Source organism: Impatiens glandulifera, chromosome 4 (genome assembly GCF_907164915.1).
Source record: "Impatiens glandulifera chromosome 4, dImpGla2.1, whole genome shotgun sequence".
NCBI lineage: Eukaryota > Viridiplantae > Streptophyta > Magnoliopsida > Ericales > Balsaminaceae > Impatiens > Impatiens glandulifera.
The window spans coordinates 24,705,500-24,727,294 of record NC_061865.1 but is presented as its reverse complement, the minus strand read 5'-3'; the positions used below and the strand labels follow the sequence as shown (position 1 = coordinate 24,727,294).

At 38.6% G+C, this 21,795-nt stretch overlaps 1 long non-coding RNA gene across 1 annotated transcript; it reads left to right on the top strand.

The window, feature by feature from the left end:
• Positions 1–20,666: 20,666 nt before the first annotated feature.
• LOC124936120 lies at positions 20,667–21,299 on the top strand. Its single transcript, XR_007099089.1, has 3 exons — positions 20,667–20,773; positions 20,867–21,047; positions 21,121–21,299. It is a non-coding gene; the product is annotated as an uncharacterized LOC124936120 (long non-coding RNA).
• The last annotated feature ends 496 nt before the right edge of the window (positions 21,300–21,795 follow it).

Genomic DNA, 21,795 nt, shown 5'->3' with positions numbered 1-21,795 from the left:
CCATTATTTAAAAAAATCTGAAAAATTTCTAAGTATGGAGAAGGGTAAAAACCGAAGGTTTATTTTAAAACCTTCGGTTTTGACTATAGTTTAAAAAAATCTGAAAAATTTCTAAGTATGGGGAAGGGTAAAAACCGAAGGTTTATTTGAAAACCTTCGGTTTTGACTATTGTTTAAAAAAATCTGAAACCTTCGGTTTTGACTATTGTTTAAAAAAATCTGAAAATTTTCTAAGTATGGGGAAGGGTAAAAACCGAAGGTTTATTTGAAAACCTTCGGTTTTGACTATTGTTTAAAAAAATATGAAAAATTTCTAAGTATGGGGAAGGGTAAAAACCGAAGGTTTATTTGAAAACCTTCGGTTTAGACCATTGTTTAAAAAAATCTGAAAATTTCTAAGTATGGGTAAGGGTAAAAACCGAAGGTTTATTTGAAAACCTTCGGTTTTGACCATTGTTTAAAAAAATCAGAAAAATTTATAAGTATAGGGAAGGGTAAAAACCGAAGGTTTATTTGAAAACCTTCGGTTTTGACTATTTTTTAAAAAAATCTGAAAAATTTCTAAGTATGGGGAAGGGTAAAAACCGAAGGTTTATTTGAAAACCTTCGGTTTTGACTATTGTTTAAAAAAATCTGAAAAATTTCGAAGTATGGGTAAGGGTAAAAACCGAAGGTTTATTTGAAAACCTTCGGTTTTGACCATTGTTTAAAAAAATTTGAAAAATTTCTAAGTATGAGTAAGGGTAAAAACCGAAGGTTTATTTGAAAACCTTTGGTTTTGCATTGTTTAAAAAAATCTGAAAAATTTCTAAGTATGGGGAAGGGTAAAAACCGAAGGTTTATTTGAAAACCTTCGGTTTTGACCATTATTTAAAAAAATCTGAAAAATTTCTAAGTACGGGGAAGGGTAAAAATCGAAGGTTTATTTGAAAACCTTCGGTTTTGACCATTATTTAAAAAAATCTGAAAAATTTCTAAGTATGGGGAAGGGTGAAAACCGAAGGTTTATTTGAAAACCTTCGGTTTTGACTATAGTTTAAAAAAATCTGAAAAATTTCTAAGTATGGGGAAGGGTAAAAACCGATGGTTTATTTGAAAACCTTCGGTTTTGACTATTGTTTAAATAAATCAGAAAAATTTCTAAGTATGGGGAACGGTAAATACCGAAGGTTTATTTGAAAACCTTCGGTTTTGACCATTGTTTAAATAAATCTAAAAAATTTCTAAGTATGGGGAAGGGTAAAAACCGAAGGTTTATTTGAAAACTTTCGATTTTGACTATTGTTTAAAAAAATCTGAAAATTTTCTAAGTATGGGGAAGGGTAAAAACCGAAGGTTTATTTGAAAACCTTCGGTTTTGACCCTTCCTAAAAACATTCTGTTTAAGGTCAGGACCGAGAGGTTTTTTTAAAACTTTCGGTGAAACCCATAAAAACCGAAAGTTATACTATTAACTTTTCGGTGTTACCAAATCATAATTTGGAAAATTGATTGGTTTTCTACATTCCAATATAGATTCTTAACTAATCTAATCAAGTGTGTGTTGTTTTAAAAAAATTAAGATTGTGTTTAATGTTAAAATGTTTATGATTGTGTTTGATTATATAAAGAAGTGTATTTATATGTTTGTGTTTGATGATGACATGAATGTGTATAAAGTTTGATCATATGGCTTATGTAATGTGTTAATGTTATTAAATGTGTTAAATTAATACTGTTCAAAGTCATTAGAAGATTAAAAACCAATTAATTTAATAGTTTGTGAAATGGTAATTCCGAGAGTTTATAGTAAAACTTTCGAAAATACCCATAAAACCCCGAAAGTTTTACTATTAACTCTCGGAATTACTATTTCACAAATTGTTAAATTAATTGGTTTTTTTTGTTGTAATCTAGACTCCTAACTAATATTATCAAGTGTGTGTTTTATTTGAAAATTTTAGATTTTGTTTAATGTTAAAATGTTCAAGAATGTGTTTGATCATATAGAGAAGTGTATATGAATGTTTATGTAGGATTATCCTATGTATTTGTGTAATGTTTGATCATATGGATTATGAAATGTTTTAAGGATATCAAATGTGTTAAATTAATGTTGTTCAAGGTTATTAGAAAGTGAGAAACACATTAATTTAAGAATTTGTCAAGTTGTAAAACCGAAAGTTAATTACCTTACTTTCGGAAATATTGATCAAAACCGAGAGATATATGATTAACTCTCGGAATTAATTAATTGATCAAAACCGAAAGTTAATCATAAAACTTTCGGTAATGAAACATCAAAACCGTGAGTTTTATGATTAACTCTCGAAATTAATTAATTGATCAAAACCGAAAGTTAATCATAAAACTTTCGGTAATGACCAATTAAAAAACAAAACTCGCGGCTTTCTTTCTTTCTTTCTTCTCTCCCCGATTCCTCTTCCGCGCCGCCCCCAATTCCTCTTACGCGCCGCCCCGCTTCTGTCTCCCGGCCGTTCGATTGAAGACGACGCCGGATTGAAGACGACGTCGCCACCCGCCTGCCGCTTGAAGACCCCGACGACGCTTGAAGAACTGCTGAGCCACCGAAGCCGCTTGAAGACCCCGCTGCCACGCCACCGTTTGAAAACTGCATTTCAAGGTTAGATTTGTTAGATTAGGTTTTTATATTTGTTAGATTAGGTTTTTTGATTTGTTAGATTATGTATTTAGATTTGTTAGATTAGGTTTTAGATTTGTTAGATTAGGTTTTAGATTTGTTAGATTAGGTTTTTAAATTTGTTAAATTAGGTTTTTATATTGATTTGTTAGATTATGTTTATCAATGTTAGATTATGTTTGTTTAATTTAGGGATTCAGTTTGATTGAGGTTGATTTAGTTTGATTAGGTTTGTTTAATTTAGGGATTTTGTTTGATTTTCGTTTGATTGAAATTTGATTGAAATTTGATTGTGGTTTGTTTTTGGTTTGATTGAGGTTTGATTTAGGTTAAATTTTGTTTAATTTATGTATTTGGTTTGATTTAGGGATTTGGTTTGATTTTGATTTGATTGAGATTTGATTGTGGTTTGTTTTTGGTTTGATTGAGGTTTGATTTAGGTTAGATTTGATGAATATGTTTGAAGTGTTGGTTAAATTAAGTTATATGTTATATATTTATTTATTAATTAAATATTTTTTATTCTCTTTCCTTTTTTTTATTAAATAAATAATTAATTTTTCATTCTACTTTTTTCTTTATTAATTAATTAATTTATTTATATATTTTTCTACATTTTTAGGTTCATATTTTAGTATTTAATATTTGATTATTTTAATTTTATATTTTTCTTATTATTTTTCTAAATTGCCATATAACATTGAATATTTTAAAATTATTTATCTTTTTAAGGAAATAATACTTAAAAATTAGTCAAATTATAATGACTCATCCCCTTTAACAATAAAATATCACTTAATTTGAATAATAATGTATATTAATTTATCAAACATAATAGTAATAATCAAGATTATAAAAAAATAATAACTCAATGTTTTTGTTTATTATTATTATAAACACGAATAAAAATTTAAATAAAAAAGACTATTAATTTTATTTTTTATATTAAAGAAAAAAGAAAAAAGAAAAATCTCACAAATATATTATGAATAAAAAGAGAAAATTTTTACAAAATATTATCAATAAAAAGATAAAATTTTCCTAAAAATATTATGAATAAAAAAGAGATAGAAAGAGATAAATAAATAAATAAAAAATAAGAGGAAGAAATTGATTAATTAATTTATAAAAAAAGAAAAAAAAGAATATATGTTAGATAAATTCATACCGGTTCGAATAAACCTAAATTAAACAAACTTCCCATGCAGGAACAAGGAACCGGACCGGATAAACAGAAGAGAACCAACTGAAGAAACCGAACCGGTCAAGCTACCAAACCAATCAAGAGTATTCGGTACGTGACCACACAGAGGAAGGATCGGCCAAAGCTCAAAACCGGAATCATCATACAGCCGATCAATCCACAAGGCAATCATAACCGGAAGAAGTCCGGTTACTTTACTATCAAAAGACATTCGGCCAAGTCAAGTGGCCAACCTAGGCCAAGTCAAGAGGCCGACTAGTACAAGAAGACACTTTGGGTATCTGTTGAGAATGATACCAAAGGAACAGACTGAATACTTCCATATCCATGCAAGTCTGAGGAAAGACTGTAGGCTGCAGAAAACAGTACTACCGGATCCTTCTACTTCGGGATAAGCCAGAAAGGAAATCTTCAAAGTACAGACAACTGTCCAAGCAGACAGTGCCTACATTGAGTAAAAGACAAACCCAGCAGGTTTGCTTTACAGACCGGCAGGTCTGAAACAGGATGCCAGGTCTGAGATTGACCGTCAGGTCTGAGGAGACGACCGGCAGGTCTGAGACACTGAATCACTGCACCTCTGATCAGCCAATCAGATTCAAGGCAGTGAAATATGACCGTTGGCATATTTCACCTATAAAAGGAGAGAGTTGCAGAAGAGTAAATGCGGGACATTAAGGCAGTTACCAAGCGAGACAAACATTGAGATAACAAAAGCTAAGTGCATTTACTACAAGTGATAACAGTGCGGTATTCTAAGAAAGCCTAAGTGCTAAATTCTAAGTGTGTGTGTTACAATTTCAGTGAGAATTGTAAGAGTGTTATCGAGCAGGAAATAAGTCTCGATCGAATTGTACTTGTATTCCTTAGTGAATATCCTTCTCGCGGTTTCGAGAGGAAGGGGTGACGTAGGAGTTTTATCTCCGAACATCCATAAAATCTGCTGTGTTATTTACTTTCTGTTGGCTTCATTATATAACCGACTAACTTAACCATACCCCTCCAAACCAACTCCATACTCACCATACCGAATATCCAGATAACTGAAACCGACCCACCATTCTTCAAATCTCCATCATCCGAAACCGACTCCGCCTATCATACACGTGTACCGCTTCAACTTGAAAGCAAACCTCTTCCGCGCTTGAACCTAGTTCAAGGGTTTGTGACAGGTTGTGTAGTATTGAAACCCCGGTGTTAATCTCTAACAGGATTAACCACCACCCTACGAGTGAGAACCGCTAACCGGTCCAACCCCCGGTCCACCAGCGGCGACCTAGATCCTAACAATTGGTATCAGAGCAGTTAGTTTCAATACTCAAGCAAACATGTATCAGGATAGGCCTCCAATGCTAGAAGGTGATGATTTTGCCAACTGGAAGGCACGCATGCATCTACATCTAGTCACCTTGGATGATGAAATGGAATCCATTCTGACCGAAGGACCGATAATCATTGATAAAGAAAGAAAAGAATGGACGGCTGAAGATAGGAGAAGGAACAATCTGGACAACCATGCAAGAAACCGGATCTCCAACAGCGTGGACAGGAATACATATTGCAAGATCAGAGATTGCAAAACCGCGAAGGAGACTTGGAACACGGTCATCCAGATCTTTGAGGGAAATGAAAGAACAAAGGAGAACAAAATAATGGTGGCCACACAGAGGTTTGAAAGCATCAAAATGAAACCAGGGGAAACTATGAAGGAATACAGTGACCGGTTCACTGGTGTATTAGATGAGTTAGCAAATCTGGGCAAGAAGTACGACAACAAAGAGGTCATTATGAAGGTCTTGAGATCTCTTCCAAGTGCTTGGGATATAAAGACGATGGTCATGAGAGAATCAAAGAGCCTACGTAAGATGAAATTATACGATGTATTCGAAGATCTTAAGGCATATGAGTTCGAGATGAATTCCAGAACTGAAGAGGAAGTCTCGGCCTCAACGTCAACCAGAGCTCTGTTCACATCTACGGAACCGGCTGCACCTGTTCCTGCTCCTATATCTACATCTGCACCGGTACCGACTCCTGCACCTGCACCGATCAGAACCGCCGAACAGTTTACTGAGGACGCCATGGCAATGCTTGCACAGAAGTTTGGGAGGTTCATGAAAAGGAGCCAACCGACAAACAACTACTATGGTGACAAATCCAATATAAGATGCTATAACTGTAACTGTATGGGACATTTTAAGTGGGAATGCAGGAAACCAAGGAGAGATACACAGAAACCAGACTACCAAAATAACCGGAACAACTATCAACAAACCGGTGAAGGAAGTGAAGTACCGAAAGCACTGATAGCCGATGATGGAGGAAGCCTATGGGCTCACAGTGACAGTGACGATGACCTCACATGTCTCATGGCAAATGAGGAACAGGTATTTGACTCTCCCTGTGAAGAATTTACTAAAGATGAGTTATATAATGCATTGAATGACATGGTAGAAGAATATAAGAACCTATTGATCATGTTACCTAAGCACCTCAACATCAAAACCGATCCCATAGTACCTATCCCAGTAGAACCAGAGGTACTCATCACAACCGAACCGGAGGTCATACAATCTGATGATACTCATACCCTAGAAACCGAATTAGACCCTAAGATCGAACAACCTAGTGAGTCGACTAGAGAACTAACCGAGAAAGAGAATGCCAGATTTCGGTATACGATGGCCGCCTATAGGAGATCTAGCGATATAGTAAAGAACCTGAATAAAGAATACAGGCATCCACGTTGTAAGAATGGCCTAGGATACACAGAGAACAGATCTAAAAACCGAAAATCCATATGGAAAGCAAAGCTTACAAAAGGAAACCTCCCCTTTATAAAATTCCTTAAGAGCACCTGTACAGCTGAAGAAGAGGAGACCGCATATTATAGGGAATAAAAGACAAAGTATGACTATGTTGGGCCAACCGATTCATGGCTTGACCTTGAGAAAAGGAAAGCAGAAATCCTCAAATATAAGAAAGACTTCCCTGAACCACGTAGATCAAACTATAGATCATCAAACCAAAGACCATCATCATTTAGGTCATCTGTAGGGAAACCGAAATACACCAGACCAAGTGTGAGGAGAACAGTTGAAACTTTAGCAAAGAAGACCGTTCGATTTATCAAGGTTTGGGTACCTAAGGGACTAATCGCATGTGGACCCAAGTAAATGTGGGTACCAAATAGTTGTAAATATGTACATTTTGCAGGATCCAAAGAAACGGCTAGGAAACTCTGAATGGTTCTTGGACAGCGGTTGCTCCAGACACATGACCGGAAATAGCAATTTGATAATCGACATCAGATCAGTAACCGGTGCTCCAATTACCTTCGGTGACAACTCTAAAGGTAAAACCGTGGGCAAGGGTAAGATTGTCCATGGTAACCTAACTATTGACAATGTACTTCTAGTTGAAAACCTACGTTTTAATCTACTTAGCATTAGTCAGATGTGTGATGCTGGATACACAGTAGAATTCCTTAAACATGCATGCTTAGTTAAGAACTCTCAAGGAATAGTACTACTAACCGGAAATAGGATAGGTAACATCTACAAGGTAGACTGGAAAACTAGGGTAGAACACCCTATATGCATGATAGCTAAGACTGATCAAACCTGGCTATGGCACAAAAGACTAAACCATCTAAACATGAAAACATTAAACTACATTCGTGGTAAGAAACTAGTTGAAGGCATCCCGGATATAGTATTTAACCAAGATAAGGTTTGTTCAGCATGTCAAATGGGTAAACAAACTAGGTCATCGTTTAAGAACAAAGGAAATCTCCAATCTAGCCGATGCCTAGATCTTCTTCACATGGATTTATTTGGACCAATTCAGGTCATAAGCCTAGGCGGTATGCTCTACACCATGGTAGTTATTGATGATTACTCTAGATATACATGGGTAATATTTTTACCATCTAAACGTGAAACGGTATCAAACCTAATCAACCTCCTTAAGCGTTTGCAAAATGAAAAATCAACTCGTATAAATTGCATTCGAAGCGATAGAGGTACCGAATTTACTAATAGCACATTAACTGCATATCTTGATGAATCCGGCATTAGACACGAGTTGTCTAGTGCTAGGACTCCTCAACAAAATGGCCTGGCCGAGAGAAGAAACCGGACTCTCAAGGAAGCCGCACGGTCCATGATAGCCGACTCCGGCATTGCTCAGAAATATTGGGCTGAAGCTATCAACACTGCATGCCATACACAAAACCGGTCCTTGATTAACAGATTTCACAACAAAACACCATATGAGGTTTATTTTAACAGAGTTCCCAAACTTAAATACCTCAGGATTTTCGGTTGTAAATGTTATATTCATAATAATGGTAAAACTCAACTCTCTGCTTTTGATGCAAAGACCGACACCGGCATTATGCTAGGATACTCGTCCGTAAGTAAAGCATATAGAGTATATAACAATAGAACTGCAACCATGGAGGAAACAATTCACGTTGTTTTCGATGAATCGGTTGAAAGCAACACTGCTTCATGCTTTGATCTACATAACAGACTGGAAAATAACGATATTCATTCTGATAGTGAAGATGAGACCCCGGTCTTCAGGGGATTTGTCCATGACCTAATGGGTAATATTGATACCCAGCCGGATCAAGCTGTTTCACAGCAGGAAGCTGACACTTCGGTCCAACCCGAGGAAGCCGGTCGGTCTGACAATCTTGGTCAGCCTACCGACATGTCTAGCCTTGATTAAATAAACGGTAACTTGGTAGACAACCTTGAGCTGAATCTCAGAAGAAATAGTAAACATCCTCCTGAGCAAATTATAGGTGACCCTTCAGAACCTGTTCGAACTAGGAGTCAACTTCTGGAAGGATATTTTAACTCTGCTTTTATATCCCATATTGAACCGAAAAGAATAGATGAAGCATTGTCAGATCCGGATTGGATCTTGGGAATGCAAGAAGAGCTAAACCAGTTCGAGAGTAGTAAAGTCTGGTACTTAGTTCCCAGACCGAAAGATAAATCGGTCATAGGAACAAGATGGGTATTCAGAAACAAACTCAATGAGGACGGTTTGGTCACGAGGAACAAAGCCAGATTAGTGGCTCAAGGCTACAAACAGGAAGAAGGCATTGACTTTGAAGAGTCATTTGCTCCTGTAGCCAGGATTGAAGCCATTAGGATTTTTCTTGCATTTGCTGCTTTCAAAAATTTCAAAGTTTTTCAAATGGATGTTAAAAGTGCATTTCTGAACGGTGATATACGTGAAGAAGTGTACGTTGAACAGCCACCCGGCTTCAAAAATGCTGCACTTCCAAACCATGTATACCGGCTAAACAAAGCTTTATACGGTCTAAAGCAAGCACCAAGAGCCTGGTATGATACACTAACCGCATTCCTAGTAGAACATGATTTCACCATCGGTTCAGTGGATAAGACCTTGTTCAAATTTGAAAAGAAGGAACATATCCTACTTGTTCAAATCTATGTAGATGATATTATTTTTGGTTCCACTGACCCCAAGCTTTGTGACAAATTTTCAAAAATGATGACTGACAAATTTGAAATGAGTATGATGGGAGAATTAAGTTTCTTCCTAGGTCTTCAGGTTAAGCAACTCAAGGAAGGAACATTCATCAGTCAACCTAAATATACCAAGGAGCTCCTGAAGAAATTCGGTATGGATACCTGCTCCTCGGCGGCCACTCCAATGAGTTCATCCATTAAACTGGACAGAGATGATGAAGGGCAATCAGTAGATCAGATTGCATATCGGGGCATGATCGGTTCCCTGCTATATCTGACAGCAAGTAGACCGGACATCCTGTTTGCAGTTGGTGTATGTGGGAGATTTCAAGCAAATCCAAAGCAATCCCATTACACAGCCGCAAAGAGGATACTGAAGTATCTAAAGGGCACACCTGATGTCGGTCTGTGGTACCCAAAGAACTCATCATTCAATCTAACGAGCTACTCAGACGCAGACTATGCAGGCTGCAAGATTGACAAAAAGAGCACCAGCGGAACATGTCAGTTCCTTGGTGACCGACTGGTATCATGGCATAGCAAGAAGCAGACATCCGTGGCTACATCAACCGCAGAAGCTGAATACTTGGCGGCCGGAAGTTGCTGTTCTCAACTTCTCTGGATCCAACAGCAGCTGAAGGACTTCGGTATTACAGCCGAAGAGTCCCCAATCTTCTGTGACAACACAAGTGCCATTGCGATTACATACAACCCGGTTCTCCATTCCAGAACCAAGCACATCGACATAAGGCATCATTTCATTCGAGAGCATGTCATGATGAAGCATATCCGGCTGGAATACGTACCCACCGACCAACAAGTAGCCGATATCTTCACAAAGCCTCTACAGGAAGCTAAGTTCTCTCAATTTAGACTTACTCTCGGTTTAACCGACATCAGTCAGATCCTTCCTAAGGATACTTAAAAGGAAAACCGGCTTTGACAGATAAAACAGGTAGTTCTTCTTAAGCTGCTGATCTTTGAATTCTCAAGATGCCTATGGAAGAACCGCCCAGCTCATCAGACAGAGTAAACCGACCGGCTACTTGGTGGAAACACCAACTAACCGCATCGGGATGAACAACTGATGACTGACCGGTTCGGAAGCAGGTCATCCCAGATTATTTGAATTTCACAGATGTGGAACAACTACCAATGTTTGTAGATGTCTGTTCTGAAATGTTGCCTTTTTAAAGAAAACTGGTCGCGCCTAAAAAAAGACGTGAAGATCTTTTGATATCTTTCATGGTTCAGGCCTATGACCGACACCTAGACTGCAAACATACCCATTTTGGTGAAAAACATTTTATCCTGCAGTTAATACATGTCATTCCATTTAATGCCTGGACAATAGGTTAGCCCCTAAACTAGTATTTAAGAGAGGGAAACGCTCACCACAAAACTCACAAGTCACAAGAATATCCTCTCACTAAGGCAAACTAACCATGTCTCAATTCCCAAACATCCTCCAAGTAGATTTTGAATCCTGTACCGGTACCGAACACTATGAGGTGTATCGGATGATTAAGAAATTAGAAGACACCGGTCTCTAGTATTTTCTGGATGATAAGCAAATCATCTACCCTGCATCCGTCATGGAATTCTACTACAATGCCAGGGTATTCCGGGGCACACCCCATTTTGAGACCCACATCCAATCCAAAGTTGGGGGGGTAATTTTCGACTTCACCGAGCAGGACTTTGCTCGGTGTTTCAGTCTGCCTAAGCAAGGGATCACAGATCTTAATCCTCCTGCAGACATTAAGGCTGAGGTATCCCTAGCCTTTGCCCGGTCGGATGAACCTGTCAATGATCATGGTTCTAAATCTCTCTTGAGGGCTGAGTACCAGCTCCTCAATGATGTGTTAGGAAGGGGCATCTTTGGAAGAGATGTCACCAATACCTATTGCGTGGCAAGTTTCAATATGATGGCCGCCATAATTACTGGCACACCGGTAAACTGGTCCCGGGTGCTGTTCGACACCTTAGTTTGGATGATTAACGTTCAGTCAGTCGGTCTCATTCCCCAAATGAGCACCCTTTTGGTGGAACTCGGCGTTCCAACTTGTCCTGGCGAAGGCCTGAACCAGGCTCAGGTGCTAACTAGGGAAATGACCGACTCTTTCTACAGTCGGTTTGAGAGAGAATGGAGGAGGAGGAACTTCAACCCCCCTCGCTAAGTCACTTCGTCTGGCATCCGGTCGTTTTGCTGCATGTACCGGATGCATCATTAATCTATTCAACTCTGACCATATCGGCCTCATCCATGTCCACCTCGGTTTTATTTGTGCTTTCTTTAACTTCATCATTTATGTATGTCATTTTCGGTGTTGTCTCTACAGTTTTCGGTCTCCATCTAATCTATATCATTATGTGTTAAATGCATTCAATGAGATAATCCAATTTAATGAGATAACTCCCAACCACCCGCATATTTAATTCCCAACTAATCTGGTCACTTTTCAACTACCATTTACCTCGAGATCCGCAAACCGCCACTTCCCAATGCACTTTGGAAAGGAAAAGATTCTTTCCCTTAATAAAACAAAACTAACCATCAATGCTCAGATTTTCCCTCCAAAAACCGATTCTATAAAAGGAGCCATCCTCATTTCATTTTCTCACATCCACCAGTATTTCTCTTGAATCTCTCTCTCTCTTTACATCATAATCATGCCAAGCCGAACTTTGGGAAATTTTCTAAGTGTTGACTTCGGCTCATGCTTGGCCGAATGGGACTATGACCATCCAAAGAAACACATGTTTGAAAGTCTCATCGTTACCGGTCTACAAGCCTTCCTTGACGAATCCGGTCTCATACTGACTGAGGATGTCAAGGAATTTTTCAGAAATGCCATCAACTGGGGAGATCGCATTGTAACCACTGTAAGGAATCATACCTTCCGGCTTGATGAAGCCGAATTTGCCACCCTCTTCAATCTGCCCAAAGAAGGGTTCTCTGATTTTCCGGCCATGGAGGGCACTGATGAATACTACTATGGGTTCCACTGCTTAGGAACCTTCGATACGGTGGAAACCCATGGGTTAAAGACCCGTCTCGGTCGTAGCACTCAGCTACTTCTTGAGATTGTCACTCGGTCCATTCTTTGCCAATCTGTAAATCAGCGGTTTTCAAAGAACACCTACAATATGATGACCCACATCTACAACCACACGCCCATTAATTGGGCAGCGGTCCTGTTTCAAATCTTGAGGAAAATGGTGCGGACCAAGAAGGGACTCGGCTTTGCACCCCACATCAGCAGGTTGATTCTCAAGCACCGGCCAGATTTTGGACCGGGCACACCGGCATCCCCCTCAAATATTCTCGATAGAGATGCCGTGGTGGAAAAGTATTCCAAAATGGTGCTTACTGCTTAAACACCTTCGTTTAAATGTCTTTCTTTCGTCCTATCGGTTTCCATTCTAATAAAATATCGTTTCAGTTTTGATCGCTTCTCTTTACTCTTTGTATCTATCTAACATAACCGGCTTAATATCGTTCGTATCCGGTTTCATAAAATCTGCTTAAAACTGTTAAACACCGATCAATCAAAATATCTGAAACACTATTAGAAACCGATCTGCCATTCGGTCTCAAAGAAAAGATTGCGTCACCGATGACATAGGCAAAGTTTTGGAGGGAAAAACTCCCGCTCAAAGACACCGCACACCGTTTCGCACGAAACCATGTCCTTTCATTTTGGAGGGAAAACTCCCGCCCATTCATGATGGGACGGTTTGGCTTCCAAACCGTGCCTATAAAAGGGGGCCTTCGTCATATTTTTCATTCTCACACAAATTCACTTTCTCTCTCTAAACTTCTAAAATCCTTTGAAGCCGAATTCTTTCATTTTTCAAACTCTTCAAACATGGGTCGTGATTCGGCGTTGTTCAAACTATACTCTCAAGTGGACTTCGAGGAGATTCGGCAGAACGGAACGGCCGAAGCAAAAGAAGTAATTGACCAACTGATTAAAACCGGTTTGGAATATCTACTAGACGGTCCCCACGTAATATACAAGGACGCGGTCGAAGAGTTCTTCAAAACCGCAACCGTTTCCTACGACAGGATCCTCGCAACGGTTTGCGGCTCCCAAATAGAAATCACCGAAGCTGTAGTGGCCGAAAGTCTGCATCTCCCAACTACCGGTATGGACGCAACAACAGAGATGGACGATGACTTTTTTAAGATGGCTTGCCGCCGTGTATCAGCAACAAACAAGCCGGTTCCCACATCCGGAAAGAAACAACTGCTGAAACCGGAGCTCATCCCGGCGTGTGACGTTTTTGCCAGGGCGATACTGGCAAGGGGAGGAAATTTCAGCAATCTGACCAAAGACAAAATCAGAATGATTTTTCGTCTAATGGAAGGCACAGAGATCAACTGGGCAAGATCGGTCTTCAGCAACCTTATGGAAATGGTGAGACCGGACTCAGACAGGTCTTGGGGGTATGCCGTACAACTCGGCAAGATCTTCTTACATCTGAAGATCAAAGTCGGTCCCGGTGTTGGAATACTAAAACGTAGCATCATCCGATCAAGGCATTTTCTTCCAAGAAAGCAGTCGGCCTCCAGTTCCACAGGTGGCCGAAAGAAGAAAGCCGCAAAGAAAAATACCCCGGCAAAAGCAAGCACCGGAGGAAAGAGAAAAGAAAAGGTAATTTTCGAAGATCCACCTCAACAAACAGAGGATGAGGAGTGGGACGATGAGGAAGCCGACACAGAGGGAACCGAAAATAGAACGGACCATGACGATGATCTTTCGGCTCAAAGTCCAAACGATGCCGAACAAAGCTTCAATCCTGAGACCACCGAGGGTGAGGATGGGGTTGATGAAGGAGACAATGATGAAAGAGCCGATGATGGAAACTTCAACAGAGAGGAGGCCGACGAAGCGGAGGCCGAAAGACTAGCCCAGAATATCTTTCAGGGCATTATCAGAAGAGACGAGGATGTCATTGACCTATATCTGGAGTGGCATGAGTACCGGTTTAATACAAAGTATAAAGACATCCTATCGGACCACTCGCAAGAACACTGCATCGCCAGATTGGAGGAAGTGGAGGACAATATCCTACGTCTCACCAAATCCAATACCATTCAGGAAATACAATGCCGAACTTGCCTACTGATACCGAGAAGTCATCTTCGACAGATAAGAAGGCGTATCAGAAAGATTAAGGAAGAATATGCCGAAGGGGGATCGGTGTCTACAGTAGCACCGCTAGTATTAGAAAAGCTTGAAAAGGGCAAATTGGAAATACGCCAAGAGATAGAGCGGTTAGAAGCTATATCCAAACAGAAACAAGTTCCGGTGTATACCGCTCCGGTCATCGAAGATTTTCAAACAGACTGGACAACAGAGGACACTGTGACACCAAGGGACATTGAGACACCACTGCCAGAAAATGATGAGGTACCGACTTCAAAAACTGTTGAAGAACAAACTCTAGAAAATGTCGAGGTACCGATCTCGGAAGTTGCGGTAACGAACTTAGAGGATGCAGTCACATTGGAACCTCCTAATGAGAATGCTGCACTGATGGACTCCGGTGAGAGAGCAGATCCTGATACGACCGAGCAGTCCCCTCCCACTCCACCACCGGAAGCCAACGTTTCAGTTCCTCCTAAGGAATGGATTGAAGACCGGCTCCAAGAGTTTGAAGCATCCGTTTCGGAACGGATTGGTGAGCAACTTAAGAAATTAGAAGCGTCCACATCGGGGCAGATTGAAGACCGGCTTCAGAAACTTGAGGCATCAATACCGGAGCAGATTGATGACCGCATACTTGAACACAACGTCTCTAAGCTTCAACCGCTCAAGGATAGATGCGAGAACATTTTCGATACGGCTATGAAGTTCGCCGATGTGACAAAACAGGTTGTGGATCAACATCAAACACGCCTGGAGCAACTCAGCACCGGACTATGGGAAGAGGCCGGTGAGCGAGAAAACTGTGCTCAGCATATTGTAGCTCTGGAGGGTCTCACTTCGGAATTAAAGAAGGATTTCGAACGGGTCGACCCAACAATTGAATGAGTCTCGGTACTGGAAAAGAAGAACGAAGATCTCGTGGCCGAAGTAAAGGCACTTACTGCACTGATGGACTCCGGTGAGAGAGCAGATCCTGATACGACCGAGCAGTCCCCTCCCACTCCACCACCGGAAGCCAACGTTTCAGTTCCTCCTAAGGAATGGATTGAAGACCGGCTCCAAGAGTTTGAAGCATCCGTTTCGGAACGGATTGGTGAGCAACTTAAGAAATTTGAAGCGTCCACATCGGGGCAGATTGAAGACCGGCTTCAGAAACTTGAGGCATCAATACCGGAGCAGATTGATGACCGCATACTTGAACACAACGTCTCTAAGCTTCAACTGCTCAAGGATAGATGCGAGAACATTTTCGATACGGCTATGAAGTTCGCCGATGTGACAAAACAGGTTGTGGATCAACATCAAACACGCCTGGAGCAACTCAACACCGGACTATGGGAAGAGGCCGGTGAGCGAGAAAACTGTGCTCAGCATATTGTAGCTCTGGAGGGTCTCACTTCGGAATTAAAGAAGGATTTCGAACGGGTCGACCCAACAATTGAACGAGTCTCGGTACTGGAAAAGAAGAACGAAGATCTCGTGGCCGAAGTAAAGGCACTTACTGCACAGATGGCCGAAATCCTGAAAGCTAAGGTAAACGCGGATGCCGCGGCTATAGAGGCCGATGCTCTGGTTGCTAAGAGAATCCAGGAAAGGCTGGACGCCGAAGTCAGCAGAGACAAAGAGGCGCCGCGAGCGACTCCACTGACCGAGGAAGAAGTAGAGGCCGAGAGAATAAGAAGGGCTGAGAGCATGTATCCAGGGTATGCTGAGCAAATAGCAAGACAAGCTGCGGATGATGCCGAACGGCTGGAGAGACAAAAACGTGGGCTGGAAGAGTTCTCCGAAGCGAACAAGAAGAAAAAGAAAGTGGCCCCCTCTGCTTCAGCACCGGTCGCCTCCGCCTCAGCACCAAAGAAAAGAAAGAAGCCGGCTCCTAAGAAAGTTTGGATTGTGGAGATGCTCAATATAATTTCTGACCCGGTCGAGACGGGTACTTCGCAGCAAGACGACCAAGTCGAGGATGAACTCGAAGAACAGCTGCGGTACCGATCTAAAAGACCACGACACTCCACGCAACCGCAACCGCAACCGCCACCGCAACCAAAGAGAAAGAAGAGTGCCTACGAATTCACGGACTCAGAATAGGGACTATCCTTCTTTTTCTTACTTACCTTAGTATTTTTGCTTAGTCTTTTCCGGTTATCTATGAATATATAAAGTTATTTTTGAATACCGGCCTTATTTTGCATTTCTACATGATTTTGATAATTTTAAATAAAATAATCAAAAAGGGAGAAATTGTTAGATAAAAGATAGAGATTCCTCCAAAACCCCTTCCCCAAAATTTTTCGAAAAATTCTCTAAGTCTTTTTCAAAATCGGCCAAACAAAACAACCGGCCTACGGTTGCAAACTTACATAATTTTGATAATTTTAAATAAAATAATCAAAAAGGGAGAAATTGTTAGATAAATTCATACCGGTTCGAATAAACCTAACTTAAACAAACTTCCCATGCAGGAACAAGGAACCGGACCGGATAAACAGAAGAGAACCAACTGAAGAAACCGAACCGGTCAAGCTACCAAACCGATCAAGAGTATTCGGTACGTGACCACACAGAGGAAGGATCGGCCAAAGCTCAAAACCGGAATCATCATACAGCCGATCAATCCACAAGGCAATCATAACCGGAAGAAGTCCGGTTACTTTACTATCAAAAGACATTCAGCCAAGTCAAGTGGCCAACCTAGGCCAAGTCAAGAGGCCGACTAGTACAAGAAGACACTTTGGGTATCTGTTGAGAATGATACCAAAGGAACAGACTGAATACTTCCATATCCATGCAAGTCTGAGGAAAGACTGTAGGCTGCAGAAAACAGTACTACCGGATCCTTCTACTTCGGGATAAGCCAGAAAGGAAATCTTCAAAGTACAGACAACTGTCCAAGCAGACAGTGCCTACATTGAGTAAAAGACAAACCCAGCAGGTTTGCTTTACAGACCGGCAGGTCTGAAACAGGATGCCAGGTCTGAGATTGACCGTCAGGTCTGAGGAGACGACCGGCAGGTCTGAGACACTGAATCACTGCACCTCTGATCAGCCAATCAGATTCAAGGCAGTGAAATATGACCGTTGGCATATTTCACCTATAAAAGGAGGCAGTTGCAGAAGAGTAAATGCGGGACATTAAGGCAGTTACCAAGCGAGACAAACATTGAGATAACAAAAGCTAAGTGCATTTACTACAAGTGATAACAGTGCGGTATTCTAAGAAAGCCTAAGTGCTAAATTCTAAGTGTGTGTGTTACAATTTCAGTGAGAATTGTAAGAGTGTTATCGAGCAGGAAATAAGTCTCGATCGAATTGTACTTGTATTCCTTAGTGAATATCCTTCTCGCGGTTTCGAGAGGAAGGGGTGACGTAGGAGTTTTATCTCCGAACATCCATAAAATCTGCTGTGTTATTTACTTTCTGTTGGCTTCATTATATAACTGACTAACTTAACCATACCCCTCCAAACCAACTCCATACTCACCATACCGAATATCCAGATAACTGAAACCGACCCACCATTCTTCAAATCTCCATCATCCGAAACCGACTCCGCCTATCATACACGTGTACCGCTTCAACTTGAAAGCAAACCTCTTCCGCGCTTGAACCTAGTTCAAGGGTTTGTGACAGGTTGTGTAGTATTGAAACCCCGGTGTTAATCTCTAACAGGATTAACCACCACCCTACGAGTGAGAACCGCTAACCGGTCCAACCCCCGGTCCACCAGCGGCGACCTAGATCCTAACAATATATAATTAATAAATAAATTTAAAAAAAATTAACTTTGGTTTAGTAATATAGGCTAAATTAGTCAATTTTGATAGTATATATATGTATATTTAAATGGATTTTTATTTGTGTATACGTTAAGCTAATATTGGTATAAATAAGCTTTTTTGTTTCCTATACGAGCCATAAATGTACATATATCAAAACTCAATGTAATTATTCAAATGCTATAAATTTGAATCTCAATTTAACATAAATTAGTTAGAATTATTTTAAATATTAATGTATTACATATATACAAATAGTTAGTTTAAGCAATGAGATTAAACCAAGAGGTCTTAGCCTCAACTGAGGACTATTCTGCACTCGACCCAGAATTTCTAGTCCCAATTTAGAGCTCTGACATCGAACCGAGAGATATTAGTCTCGACTAAGGACTCCCCTGTATTCGACCGAAGATCCGACCGAGAGGTCTTAGCCTCGATCTAGAGGAATTGTCCTAGGGTCCATTTGTTTGAAATTTTAATTTTAAAAATTGTTTGTTTTTAAATTAAAAGCCCTAAATCATTTTCTAAAGAAAAAAAATAAAAAACAATTTCAAAATATTTTTATAAAAAAATATTTGGATAAAGGGCCTATTTTGATTTATTTTTGACTTCTTATATTTTATGCATGCTTAGGACTTGAAGAATGATTGGTTAAGTAAAACTTAATAAAATCAATTTTTCAAAAGCATAATTTTATAAAGTAGACAGTTTTTAAAGAGGAAATAGTGCTAAATCTTTCTCAAGTATCAACAAAAAGCAAAATTTAAAAAAATCTCTAGTCAAATAAGTTTGTAAACAAAATATTTATTGATTTTAAATTAAAATTCAATTGATCATGTTTTCATCAAATAAATAATATTTTTAATTAATTATTTTAAATTAATTTAAAATACATATTTCTTTTAAAATTAAATTATAGCTTGATTATTTTAAATTTTAAATTTTATTTAAATGGATCACAGAAATTAATTATTATCAAAAACATGTTTTTATAAATCTTTTAAAATAATGTTTTATTGAAAAAAATTGACAAATAAAACGAGGTTAAAATTGTTCTTATCGAGATAAGGGATTTCTGGAGTTACACTTTCTAAATTTTATAAAATTATTGCAATATATATAATTGTATTATGTTTTCCATTTTTTCGATCTACAATTAAAATAAACTTTTTTTCTCATGGATTATATAAAAAATTATAAATTAATAATTTAATATACAATCTTAAAAAATATTAGTATTTACTTTAATTATTTTTTATGTAATATATATCAAATTATAAAATTCAATATATTAAAATTATTGACTAATATAATAATACATAATACTCTTAGACGGTAAGATTTGTTTTGCATTTGTTTTGAATTGTAAGTCATCAAATCAACGTAATCACCATTGATTAAAGGAAGCGCAATCGGCATAGACGACACAGCACAGGCGACACGATATGCACAAATAACACAGCACGATCGGCACTTGCGACACGATATAGTCTTACGTCGTAAGTCAACCATTGATTGTTTCTAATATAGGGTTTCTTGTGCATTTGTTAGCGCCGCTGGAATTTATCTTCGATTGTAGTTTATCTGTGATCATTTCTTAAAGTTTTTGTAATTATTTGTTCCATTACTCTATTTATGTCATCATAAGGAAGGGGAAGAACAAAAGTAATAAATCTAAAGAAGTAAGAGAGTTTATTCTGAAAGAAATTGAGAATATTGCAAGAAAAGAGATTGAGAGAATAATTGATAAAGTGATGAGGAAAGCTTTCGGTTTAGATACCCAATAGAAAAACCGAAAGCTTCACAGTCATTCTACCCTAATTATCTTTCTTTTTCGTCTGACCGCAACATTCGCCTTCTTATAATCAATGAACCAGCTCCGATCTCAACCCGTCTTCTTCTTCTAATCATGCCGCCTTCCTCTCCTAGTCCTGTCGTAGTCTCTGATCTTTTAATTTATTATAGATTACACTTTACTACGCTTAGAAGCAATTTCAATGATAAAGGGTTTTATTTCGGTGTTGAAATCGTAAATATTTATTTTATATATTAGAGAAATGTTTTTTTGAACTAAATGAATAATTTTAATTTGAAAATAATTACAATTTGAAAATAATTTCGTTGTTTTTGGTTAGACAAACCCAATATAACAAATATTTGTATATCCTGTTTATTATAAGTTGGAGGTGAATGTTAATTCATTAACAAATAATTGATTAAATTTTAAAATCTAAATTTATCTAGGACTTAAATATAATTTATACCTACCTAATTGCCCTAAACACAACACAACTGGGCCGAACGACCGGGCCCATAAGAAATGTCGGAATTTAACCTAGGAACATTTTCTCTAGCTAGCCGCGGCGGCTTCACTTCAAAATCTATAAATAGATTGTTATCACAAGTAATAGAACACAAGTAAGTCATAGATGTTACAGAAGATTAAGATTATCAATGGAATTTTGATTGGAAGATGAAAGGTGAGAATCTTTTCTTTGAAAAGTTTTTTGATACGGATTAGAAATCTTGAATTTTAATCTAACTTTTTTTTTCTCTATCTATCTTATTCTCAGACTGAGTTACGATTAGAAGATGAAAGGTGAGAAAATGATCATTGAAAAGGGTTTTCAATTCAGAGCAGAAATTCATTTGAATTTCTGCGCAAGGACGAGAGTGATACCAGAATTCGACCACTTCATGCCTACGATGGCTTATATAGAACTTGAAGGAGAAGAAACCGTCCTGGAGTGCATGGTGAGAATTCCTAATTAAGTGCTGTTTACAATTCAAATGTTTTATAATTTGTTTCTTGATTTGTGTTGAACAGGGGGAGAGGACGTGAGGGAAAAGTGTACATTTGTCCTGAGCGCAGTTGCAAACATCACGACCCGAAACAAGCTTTGGGCGATATCACAGCAATAAAGAAACACTACGCCAGAAAACACGGCCTAGAGAAGAATTGGAAGTGTCCAAAATGCCTCAAGAAATACGTAGTGGAGACAGAGGCAGAGGCAGAGGAGACCGACGCAAAAGAACACCTCTTTGTGGGTGAGAGAGGAATAAAAAAATGTGTAAATTATAGCGTGTAAAATTAGGGTTTTCATAGGTGTTATTAGGTGTTATTTTTTATTTCCAATTAATTATGTGTTTGGTTGTGATTTTGAACATTAATGAAATAATTTGGTACCTTTATCTGTATAGTTTGTTTCCCTTTACTGAATGATACTGTACTTTTATTCATGCAATAAGTTTTAAGTTAAATTTATCTACAGTAATAATAACATACTTAATAAGATTAAGTCAAATTTAATATTAAATAAACAACATTTAACAAAAATAAAAAAATGTAAATCAAAATAATTTATAACAATAATTAGATCAAAATATGAATTCACTAAGACCAGGCCAACAATTTTGGACACGACAAAAATACACTTAATAAACATGTCAAAATCGGGTCGACCTGATATGACCCAAAATAGACCCGATAACCCGTTTACAA